A 12,651-nucleotide genomic window follows, 5' to 3' on the forward strand; every position below is an offset into this window, starting at 1 on the left:
TCAATATTAATCTAATAAAAAGGAGGAAACATTTTTAAGAAAGTAGAATCATGTTAGATATCATCAAGAGAAATAACTATGTGTAATCACAATTTTAGAACAGGTAGAAACAACAAAAGACAAAGAGAAAACAATTTTAAATCATTTTATTGGCAGTGCATACGGCTCTTATCACAATCCATACATACCGTTTCCCTGAAAGTAAGACGTCCCCGAAAATAAGACCTACTTACAGTTTTGCCTCTCACTGAAATATAAGGCACCCCCAAAAAAATAAGAACTCCCCGAAAATAAGGCTCCCTGAAGCAACCTTAACTCTGGACTCTGGACCGTAGTGGCGGGCGCCCCTGCACAGCTCACTGTTGGCCACAGTGCAGCCGGAGCAGAAAGGAAATGCAAGGTCTCTTTTAATAAAACAATAGGCAATAAATGTGTACCGTATTCTTCTTCATGGAAAAATAAGACATCCCCTGAAAATAAGACATAGCGCAACTTTGGGAGCAAAAATTAATATAAGACACTACCTTATTTTTGGGGAAACAGTACATCATGTCAAGCACATTTGTACATTTGTTGCCCTCATCATTTTCAAAACATTTTCTTTCTACTTCAGCCCTTGGTATCAGCTCATTTCCCCCCTCCCTCATGAACCCTAGATAATTTATCAATTTTTTTTTCATGTCTAACACCAACTGCTGTCTCCCTTCACTCATTTTTCTGTTGTTCGCCACCCTGGGAAGGGGTTACATGTAGATCACTGTGATCAGATTCCCCTTTCTCCCCCCACCTTCCCCTTACCCTCCTGCAATGGCTACTCTCAATATTGTTCCTGGGGGGTTATCTGTCCTGGATTCCCTGTGTTGCGAGCTCTTATCTGTACCAGTGTGCACGCTCTGGTCTAGCGGCGGTCATGATAGCAGGGGAAGGAATCATTAAAGAACTAGAGAAAAGTTGTATGTTTCATTGGTGCTACACTGCACCCTGACTGGCTCATATCTTCCTTGTGACCCCTCTGTAAGGGAATGTCCAACTATCTGCAGATGTGCTTTGGGTCTCTACTCTATGTTCCCCCTCATGCACTTTGATTTGATTTTTTTGTTCTGGGTCTTTGATGCTTGATACCTGATCCCATCAATACCTCATGATCACACAGGCTAGTACGCTTCTTCCATGTGGACTTTGTTGCTTCTCAGCTAGATGGTTGCTTGTTTATCCTCAAGCCTTTTAGACCCCAGACGCTATATCCCTTGACAGCCAGACACCTTCGGCTTTCTTCACCACATTTGCTTAAGTACCTATTTTGTCTTCAGCGATTGTGTCGGGAAGGTGAGCATCACAGAATGCTGGTTTATTAGTTCAAAATGTTCTTGCATTGAGGGAATACTTGAATAGAGGCCCAATGTCTGTCTGCTACATTTTCAAAGAGTCATTGGAAGAAAACTACTCTAACATCACAGAAGTCAAAATGATACGCACTCAAGAAGCTAAATGAAACACAAACAGAGTAAATCTCAAAGGAAAATCAACATGACATCTCAATCAAATTGCCAAAACCAAAGCCAAGGAAAAATATGAAGAGAAGCTGAGGAAAAACAAAAAAGTCACCTACAAAAGAGAATCAGTAAAATCAAGCTCTGAATTTTCAGCACAAAGCATGCACACGAGAAAGCAATGGGATGACGTACAGAAAATCTTGAAATAAAAAGATTGCCAACCATGAATCATATACCCAGCAAAATTCTCCCTGAAGTAGAATAGTGAAATTAGGACATTTTCAGATAAACAGAAATGAAAGGAATTTATAAAAACCAGATCAACTTTAGTATGCTTTTCTGCATAGGAAACCCAGGTTAGATAAATCTAGAGAGAGAGTAACTACATTAATAATTTCCTAGAGACATGGCAAGAAAGGTTAAGGGAAAATGGGGTGCTAACAACAACGGGGCACTAACTACAAGAAAAAAGAAAATGTTCAAACATGTCCTCTCGTTCCTAAATGCTTCCTCCTCCCCCACTATCATGATCCCAATTCTACCTTACAAATCTGGCTAGACCAGAGGATGTACACTGGTACAAATAGGAACTGGAAACACAGGGAATCCAGGGCAGATGATCCCTTCAGGACCAGTGGTGTGAGTGGCAATACTGGGAGGGTAGAGGGAGGATGGGTTGAAAAGGGGGAACCAATTACAAGGATCTACATGTGACCTCCTCCCTGGGGAACGGATAACAGAAGAGTGGCTGAGGGGAGATATCAGACAGGGTAAAATGTGACAAAATAATAATTTATAAATTATCAAGGGTTCATGAGGGAGGGGGGGACAGGGAGGGAGGGGAAAAAAGTGAGGACCTGATGCCAGGGGCTTAAGTGGAGAGCAAATGTTTTGAGAATGATGAGGACAATGAGTGCAGAAATGTGCTTTACACAATTGATGTATGTATGGATTGTGAGAAGAGTTGTATGAACCCCTAATAAAACGATTAAAAAAAAAACAGGACCCATCAATATGAAATGTACAAGACACACAAAAAGACTGAAAAGTCAGTGAAGAAAATAACATCAAGTTAATAATTTTCAAAAAGTGTAACCATGTCAATTTTTGACAAAAAATACTTTAATACAAAAGACAGGTTATGCGAAAAAGAAAGCCATTATATTAAATGATCAATTGAACAAGAGAACATAAGCAAAATAATTATCTATGCAACCAATGAAAGAGCTTCAAAATGCAATAACCAAACTCCTACAGAACTGAAAAGAAATTGATTACTCTACAAAAATAGACTTTATTACCACTCTCAAAGGACAGAACTAGCAAGAAACTCAATAAAGACACAAAAGAACTAAACACTATCAACTTGACTTAATAGATACATTCAGAACATTTACCCAACCACAACACAATATATATTTTTTCCAGTTTCCATGGAATACTTACCAGAACAGGTCATTTGTTAGACTCCAAAGCAAGCTCCAATTTTAAAACACTGAGATATTGCAAAGCATCTTCTCAGATCACACTATACAATCAGACATCAACAAAAGGATTTCAATTTTAAAAAATCAAATAAATGGAAATTAAATAATACTGCTTAAAATTACTGGATGATAGAAGAAAATATAGAAATGAGATTTTTAAATACTTGAATTTTTAAGTACTTAAATCAAATGAGAATGAAAGACAACATATCAAAACTGTCTGGAAACAGCAAAAGCTGTGCTCAGAGGGCAATTTATAGCAATGAACACATCAATAAAAACTAACCAAAATCAATACCTTAAAGAACTGAAGAAAAAAAAAAAAAGCCAATAGCCACTAGGGAAAAAAAAGATAAAGCAAAAATAGAGAGAAAATCCAAAAACAATGGAAAGAAGCAACAAATGTTGATTCTCTGAAAGGATTAACAAAATCGACAAATGATTGGCAAATACAACAAAAGAAAAGAAGATACAAATAACATGAAGATAATGATGACATCACAACAGAAATATTTTTTATAAATCGCAGTCATTTATTTTGTCCTCCACTGATTGTGCTTCCTTTACTGCAGTAGGACACTAAAGTTTGTACCAATTTTCTCATTGATGATCTTTATAACTCTGGGATTTACATCTAGGTCCCTAATCCACTGTTGAGTTTGTTTGCTGTATGGGTCAAGGTATGGTCCTGTTTCATTCTTCTGTAGCTATAAATCCAATGTTTTCAGCACCTTTTGTTGAAGAGGCCAATGAAATACAAGAATAATAACAGAATACTATAAAGAACTGTACTCTGAACAAACTTGAAAATCTAGAAGATATGCACAAGTTTCTAGAAATAAACTACCAACCTAAACCAACACAGACTGAAGAAGAAAAAACTCCAAAGATCCCTAAAGAAAGAACAGATCAAGTCATTTAAACTTCCAACAAACAAAAGCCCAGGCCCAAATGGCTTCACTAATAAATTTTACCAAACATGCAAAGAATCGACACCAATTCTATTCAAGCTTTTCCAGAGTTATGTTTCAGATAAAACACTACTAAAATAGAAAATCAAAGTAGGTGGCCACTCGTATCCCAATCTCAAACGCTACAACAGCCACAGTAGTCAAAACACCACGATACAGATACAATGAGATAGACCAATGGACCAGAACTAAGAACCCAGAAGTAAATCCATCCATCCACATATATCACAACAAAAATGAACCCACGATGAATCAAAAACCTACATGCAAAATCTGTAGGACAATTCTGCTTTGTCTTAGGGTCACTATGGCTCAGAGTCAACTTAAAAGCTGGGTTTTTATGATGTGGGATTTTATCTATCATTATTTCTTTTGACCCTACCCTAAAGAATTACTTTCTAACATTATCAAAAATGGAAATCTCAGATCCAAAACAATTCCTGTCAAAATTCCAGTAGCCTTCCCAAAAGAAATGATAAAGACAATTCTCAATTTATACAGAACTGCAGGAAAACAATTAGCCAAAGCAATCTTGAAAGAGAAGAATAAAATAGGAAGACTCACACTTGATTTCAAAACATTATTATAAAGTTTAATAATTAAAACTGTCTGCTATTGGTATAATAATGGAAATTTAGGCCAAAGTAAGATCATTGAGAATCTAAAAATGAACCTGTACATGTATGTTCATTTGATATTACTCAAGGATGATAAATAAAGCCAATGGGGAAAGAATGTGATTTTCAGGGGCTTTTTTAGAATGTTTTTTTCAATAAGTGGTTCTCAAAAACTCTCCACATGCAAAATACTGACACTGCACCCATAACTCACAGATGAAAATTAACTTAAAATGTATCAAATAAATAAATGTAAAAACTACAGCCATACAACTTTTAGATCATAGGAATAATGCTTTAGTACCTCTTTTTTTGGTATTAGATTCCTAGATGTAACACCAAAAGGAAAAGCAACAAAAGATAAACCTGATTTCATTAAAATTTAAATTTTTGTGCACCAAGTACTTTTTTCCACAAAATACAAGATAACCTAAAAAATGTGAGAATATATTTGGGAACCATGTATAAAAGGGTTTTATTATGCAGAATATATAAAACGGACCTACAACTCAACAACCAGGCAAGCAGTCCTACTAGAAATGAGCAAAGAATATGGACAGTTATTTTACCAATAATCTATGAATACTCAATAAGCATATCAAAAGATATACTGTATGCTCAATGTCACCAGCCATTCCAAATCAAAACCAAATGATGCATAGTAATCCTATAGGATAGGGTAGAACTGTCCCTGTGAGTTTCTAAGACTGCAACTGTCTACAGGAGTAAAAAGGCATTACTCATTTATGAAATTTCAAATTAAAACGAGAATGACGATCTGAGATTACGGTCCTAAGGCACACTTCTGACCAAGAATGAAGTCATTCATTTCTGCACACCACCTTTCTGCCAAACAGCAGAAGGCCAAACCCACTGCCTGGGTAGTAGATGCCAACTCATAGTCATCAAATGGGGCTGTGGCAGTTAGTTACATAATCTGTCAACTCCCGAAGGGGTGGAGTCTAGCCTGCCAATCAGGTCACAGATTGATGACCTCATTTGGAGGCGCAATAGAGAAAAATAGTTCACTGGAGGCCAGGCACATTCTCTTTCTCTGCTTCGTATTCCTGTTGACAAGCCACATGGAGCTACGCTGATGGAGGCAGAGTTCTGGAGCTGGAGGAGCAGTGTGGAGATGCCTGCCAGCGCTGAGATGCTTCCACTGCCACTGGATCCACAAGAGTTTCCATCTACTAGCCTGTGATCTTCCAGTATTTGGCATCATTGCATGTGTTGTGTGAGTCTGAAGAGGAATTTATACACTGGTATTGGGCATATGGCCTAATATAAGACTTATGGACTTGATCTGGACTGGGCTGGGATGTTTCCTTAATATACAATTACTCTTTGATATAAAACTCTCTCTAACACACATATGCATCTCCCTAGATCTGTTTCTCTAGTCTACCCGGACTAACACAGAGCAGAGTACAATTGCTCCATAAGATTTCCAAAACTGGGACCTCTATGTGACCTCCTCCCTGGGGGACGGACAGCAGAAAAGTGGGTGAAGGGAGACGTCGGACAGGGCAAGATATGACAAAATAACAATTTATAAACTATCAAGGGCTCACGAGGGAGGGGGGAGTGGGGAGGGAGGGGAAAAGTGAGGACCTAATGCCGGGGGTTTAAGTGGAGAGAAAATGTTTTGAGAATGATGTACAAATGCGCTTTACACAATTGATGTGTGTATGGATTGTGATAAGAGTTGTATGAGCCCCTAATAAAATGATTTTTAAAAAAACATTTCCAAAACTGTACATCCTTAGAGGAGAAAGCAGCTGATCTGCCTTCCATGAAGTAGTTAGTTGGTTTCACCTGCTGACCTTGCAATTAGCAATCAAATGTTTCATTCACCACATCACCAGAGCTCCAGATAATGTCACCAAAACCAAGAAAACCACCCACTCTTGTCAATTCTGACCCGGTGACTCTAAGTAGTCTTTCCCAAACTATAAATCTCTGTAGGAGCAGGCAGCCTCATATTTCTCCCATAGAACAGTTAACTCCCGGTCAATGAGTCAATTCTGACTCATAGTGACCCTATCAGACAGAGTAGAACTTCTTGAGTGGGTTGCAGAGACTGTAACTGTTTATGAAAGTAAAAAAAAAAAAAAAAGCCTCATCTTTCTCCCAAGGAGCAGCGAGCAGCTGGTGGTTTCAAACTGCAGCTACCATCCCAACTTGAAGTTAGCGGTCCAACACCTAAGCCAAAGTTCCACCAGGTCTCCTTAAATAACAGACAGACTCATAAAATTGACCAAAACACCTTAGAGAAACTTGGTCCTTCGAATTATCAATCATACAGATGAAAAGAATATTTGCCCCAGAGATGGTAGTAAGGGTAACAGAGATGGTAGTAAGGGTAGAAAACTCAGATGAAAGGAAATGGGGGACCCAGGATGGAAATGGGGAGAGTGTTGACACACTGTGGAACACTCTATGTATAAACTATCGAATGGGAAACTAATTTGTTCTACAGACTTTCAACTAAAATACAATTTAAAAAACTTAAAAATAAAATGAGGCAGAAAATACCACTTCACCCTTAATAAACGAAACAAAAAATCCCAAATACTTCCAAGTTATGGTGATGCCGAGTGTGTAAGAGTAGAGTTGTGCTCTACCGAGTTTTCAATGGCTCATTTTTTCAGAAGTACAATGCTAAACTTTTCTTCATCAATAGATGAATTAATATAATCTGCTATATACATGTAACAAAACATTATTGAACCACAAGGAGAAATGAAGTTCTGATATATGCTACAACATGGTGAAATCTTGAAAACATTATGCTGAGTCAATAATGTAAGACACAGAAACATGATACACAAATATCACATGATCCCACTTAAATATCTAGACCAGGCAAATGAGATCAGAGTTTACTGATTATCAGAAACGGATAGGTGGGAGAACCAAGGAGGTACTGCCTAAGAGTTACTGAATTTCTGGCAAGGACATAGGTTCTGAACTCATTTGGCCTATCACCTCCTCCTCTTCAGGAAAGAAATTACTCAGGGCCCTCCCTATAAACAGGAATAAAGTATAGGTATATGCTTTTGCAGCTGCCTGGATCATTCCAGTGTCCCTCCAGGGGCGGTATTTCACACTCGGGGAAACACTGGTCAAAAGTGATGAAAAAATTGAAAATAGTGGTGATAGTTGCACAACATTGTGAATATAATTAATGTGATTAAATTGTACACATTAAAAATTAGTAAAATGACTTTCATTATATTTATTTCACCGTAATAAACATTTTTAAAGTAATCCTATATAGAATATTAAGTAATTTAACACTACCTTTTACACTAATGACAATATATCATGTGTTTTTTTTGCACATTATGAAATATCTTAGCGTTCCTGGGTAGTGCAAACACACTACCTAAGTTAGAAGGTTAAAAATTTGAGTCCGCCTCATTGTACTTGGAAGAAAGGCCTGAAAATTTACTTCCTAGTTTTGACTTTCCTGCCATCAATTTATTTTTCACTTCACAGCAACTCCACCCACCCCAAACCAGACCAGGTGCCATCAAGTCATTTCCAAGATTATAGATCTTTATGGAAGTTGACTGCCACATCTTTCTCCCAACAAGTGTCTGTTTATTATACAAGGCTTCCAATTGTTTCTTCATTCTTTTCCCCCAGACTTTTAAACTACATTTCTTCTTACTCGCTGAATAACTTTGTATAGAAACTTCATTTTGCTCTAAACCAAATTCTCAGTGTCTATTTATGGCTTATCATCTTTCCTGTCACTCAAGATTTAATCTTTAGAATTGTTTTTCAGTCTTCTGTCAGCCCCACTCATCATGGTCAACAGATTAGTATGTTGTGAAATTGAGGTTGTATATTGAAAAAGATTAAACAACCTATATCAAAATCATGGGGACAGCTGTTAAAAACGCATATTTATGTGAGTCACCCTGGACTAATTAAACAGGATTTCAAGGGCAGTATCCAGCAAACAGCTTTGTAAATAATACCTCCATGTAAATTTCAGGCACACAGAGGTTTGGAAGTTACTGCATTTTATCAAGCGTCATCTAACTCTGCTGATTCTACCTTTTCAATATATCTTATCCACTTCTCTCCTCTCCTGTCTCGACTTTAGAACTGCTTCGTCTCTTAACTGGACATCTGTAATAGGATTTTCCTACCTCTAGGACATTTCTCTAATTCATGCACACACGGGGTTCTTATTAATCTGACTAAATCACAGCTCTGCTCATTTAATTTGACAGGCATTTATTGAGAGCATACTATATACCAGGTGCTCTAGGGCAACAGTTTCCAAATGGGTTTGATTATCAGAATCACAAGCTGGATGTGCCGTGGAAACCTTTCAGAATAGAGATTCGCTGCCCACTCCTGGGGAGGAAGACTGCTCAGTAAGCACTTCTAGAGCTAGAGTTGAGAAAAGTTTATCTTAAAAAATAATCGCCCAGCTAACTCTTGATACCTCTGAATTCCATATACTGGAGCACTTAAAGCCTAAGACATTTCTATGTATTTCAGAATGCATGGGGGAGATATGAACAATGCAAACAACTACCTACAACACAATGACGAATGCTATGTTAGAGGTACCAGGTGCCATGGGAATGATTAATCCTAACTTTAAATACCTTCAATGATATACCCAGCAGGAAGGAACCTTTCCCTGTTCCTTTCTTCTTAAAAACTCTGCCATTAGTCAATTTTGACCCATAGTGACCCTCTACAGGACCGAGCAAACTGTCCCTTTTGGTTTCCGAGGCCCCAAATCTTTACAGAAGCAGAAAGCATCATCTTTCTCCCTCAGAGGGATGGTGCGTTTTAACCACCAGCCTGGAGATTTGCAGTTCAACACTTACCCAGCAAGGCCTCCAGAGCTCCATCTAATCACCCACAGTACTTCCTAATTCTCTTATGATTCTCTCACTTTTACCTTGCAATACAATTACTACTTGTATGTCTCATGTCCTCTGCACTTGTACTTGAGAGCCCTGGCCTTATCAGGGCACATAATTTAAAAAGGAATTTTTTTGTGTGTTCTCATTTATTTACAGGATAAAGTTGTAAAAAGTATGTTGTGCATATCAGCATTGAATACACTGGCCCCAAAATCTATAAATATTTATCTCAATATAGCAATGCGAGGAGCTAGTGACAGTGGTTAAAACACTAGAGCTGCTAACTGAAAAGGCAAGCCTGAATCCACCAGGTGCTCCGTAGGAGAAAATGTGGCAGCCTTGACAACCCTCTAGGGCAGTTCTACTCTTAAGAGGGCCGCTATGAGATAAAATTGACTCTAAGGCAGATTTTTAAAAAGGATTTAGTACAGCTCCTTCAATACAGGCACCCAGTAATACTATAAATCAGTGAAGTATGGGCAAAATGTACTTATCTGGGATATATAATATGTCCACTCTCTAAATAGCCACAAAACGTTATGAATTCCAAATGGAATAACATGTTGGCTACTTCTGCTAACCGCTGCCCTGTGAACCTAAATCAGGTGGACTCTGGGGAAGGCAGGCTAATATCAGGGGCAAGGGGGAAGCTGTTTTGTCTTTTTCAAAATTTCATTAGAATCTTTTGGCGAGGCAACTAGTCTCTACTTTACCACTCCTACTATCTTGTAAAATAGCCTTGGTGGTACAGTGGTTACGTGCAGGGCTTCAAGTCCCAAGGTCAGCAATTCAAAACTACTAGGGACTCCAGAGGAGAAAGATAAGCTTTTTATTCCTGTAAAGAGTTACTGTCTCAGAAAAGTACAAAGGCAGGTCTACCCAGGTCTAACAGGGTTGCTATGAGTTGGAATTGACTTGATGGCGGGAAGTTTGATTTTCTTGCATGGATCTAAAGGTCAATTATTCCCAATCATATCTGCTTTTTGATTGTTTGCTTTTAACTTTAACATACATTTTAAACAATTTTACATTAAAACTCATTTGTTTCAAGTCACAATTCTACATAGTTTGGGTTCCAGTAAGAAAGCATAAAGCAAAAATACCAAAGCAATAGTATATGGATAACTATAGGCGGCATAGAGGGCTGTTATAAAAGATTTAAAATCTGGGCTAGGTCTCCAAGCATCGGTGGGATTCAAGCAAGAAGGGAAAGGACACCCAGGTGACGGGAAAGGGTAAATTGCATTTGCTTCTAGACTGTAATCTTTCTCTTTTCTAAGACTAGCTAACCTAGGTTCAAGTCTCCTTTCTGTGCTTCCTAAACTAAAAATACACTATATTTTTTAAATTTACAGCCTGAGTTCTTATAAATCTAGGGATTTTTCTGTTTTGTTTTTTTCCCTTGCCAAATAAATGACAATGCTACTGACTTTGCTCAGTGCAACACTGACATCCAAAGGACACTGTTTCATCTTTAGAGCCTCTTGGGGTACTTCTCAGTTCATTTCATTTTTAAAGTGGTCTATGCAAGTAGGAAATAGCTCATGGAACATTCTCTTTTGAAACGTTGGGTATTTTTTTTATCTCTTGCCTAGCTATTAAATCTTATCACGTTAGCTGGCTCCACAATGCAGGTGTCCTGTATTTGCTTAAGTGCCCCCTCTTCTAAAGAATGTATTACTCAGTTCATTAATGTTTCATACCTAAGTATTCTAATGTAGTTAATTTTTTATTTAATGAAATTTCTAACCTTCAGGCTGAGGAAGTTATTCAGAATGTTTCATCCAAGCCGCGGGAAGAGTGCTCATTAGCAGGGAGTTTTGAAGATGGAATTTTAAGAAAGGGGTTGGCAAGAACCTAAACACATATAGATCTAAGCTTTCATAAATCCTTCCCTGCCTAGACACCAGAGGAAGAAATTATTCTTGATAAGCAGATAACTTTCGCTGAGTTTGCTTTTAGATGTTGGTGACAAGAATTTTTAAGTGATTGCCCTTTTGTTAAAATGTTTTAAAACATTAAGAATTTTTTTTCCCTTCAGACTCGTCTGTGCGGTTAAAGCTTTACTTCTCTATCGATAATTTCAATACTTTCTCGCATCGATGAGTAACAGCCCAACTTCAAATGAAATACACGTGACACCAAAGGAGCCCTGCGTAACGTAACACTGGGTTCTGAATTCTTTTCCATGAAAATGATTCGCCTCAAAAATGGAGTGGGCTTTGCTAAATTGGTTTGGGTCTAGCGGCGGTTCGGGCTCACAATGACTTGCGCCTCTTACCCTGCCTTCCAGATTGACAAGGAATGAACAACTTGAGACAGCGAAACTCGCAGTCCGTTCCACAGACTGGACAAATGTCAAGGCTTGGTCCCATGACCCGGGTTCAAAAGTAGCTTCTGGGCCACCGAGAACCAGAACTTTAACGAGAAGGACACGCAACTTGGGCCTACAAACATGTGCAGTGCAGTCAGAACCAAAAACACACCGTGCGAAGTTGAAATCCTTAGACTCAAACTTCAGCTTCGTCTTGTTTTGTTTTGACCACAGGACCAGTTGGCTGCGGGCCAACGTAGGCTCGGAACGCCTCCGTTTCCACTCAACTAGGGGCAGAGGGGACGGGAGGCGGCGTCAGCACAGGCTTACCTTGGAGAAATAACTGGCACTTAATTACTGGACGGGAATACTGTTTGGTGTGACTGAAGCGAAACGGTAACGCAAGCGGGCGGCGTGGCGCTGCCACAGTCCCGCCGCTCCTCACAGGACACAGCCTTCGCCCGAACACCACTCGCGCACCTCACCAGGTGGCCGTTCCCGTGGAGTCTCCCTTTCCGGCCGGAAGTCTCTTCAACAAGCCGGCTCGGGAGCCGTTGTCTAGGCAACTCCGTCTTGTCCCGCCCCCAACGCTCCGACACGCCCCCCGCAGCACACGTGCAGCGCAGGCTGCGTTCCGATTGGTCGCACGGCCGTCACTCTAGGCGACCCGGAGGGCGTGCGGCTCTGGCGCGCGCGTTTGAATTCCTGGAATTTCGAGCGTTCTGGAAGGTGCCGCGTAGTGATTCCCAGGCTGAGCGCGCGGCTAGGGTGAACAACTTCCTCAGTCAGGGTGTGTCGCTCTCAGAGACGCTCCCGTTTTTTGTTGGTCCCTGAAAGAAGTCTTCTCATAACCTTAATTTCGCCGCCC

The 12,651-nt window shown here is 39.3% G+C and overlaps 1 long non-coding RNA gene across 1 annotated transcript in view; it reads right to left on the reverse strand.

Annotated features, from left to right (window-relative positions):
• LOC123522096 overlaps nucleotides 1-12,250 on the reverse strand; it is a 166,793-nt gene extending 154,543 nt beyond the window's left edge. The window contains exon 1 of the long non-coding RNA XR_006680398.1: nucleotides 12,114-12,250. This is a non-coding gene — a long non-coding RNA (uncharacterized LOC123522096). The remainder of the gene's footprint in view (nucleotides 1-12,113) is intronic.
• Between the last annotated feature and the right edge of the window lie 401 nt (nucleotides 12,251-12,651).

The sequence above is a fragment of the Echinops telfairi genome, unplaced genomic scaffold (assembly GCF_000313985.2).
Source record: "Echinops telfairi isolate 266 unplaced genomic scaffold, ASM31398v2 ScPeMD7_2291;HRSCAF=2852, whole genome shotgun sequence".
NCBI classification, from domain to species: Eukaryota; Metazoa; Chordata; class Mammalia; order Afrosoricida; family Tenrecidae; genus Echinops; species Echinops telfairi.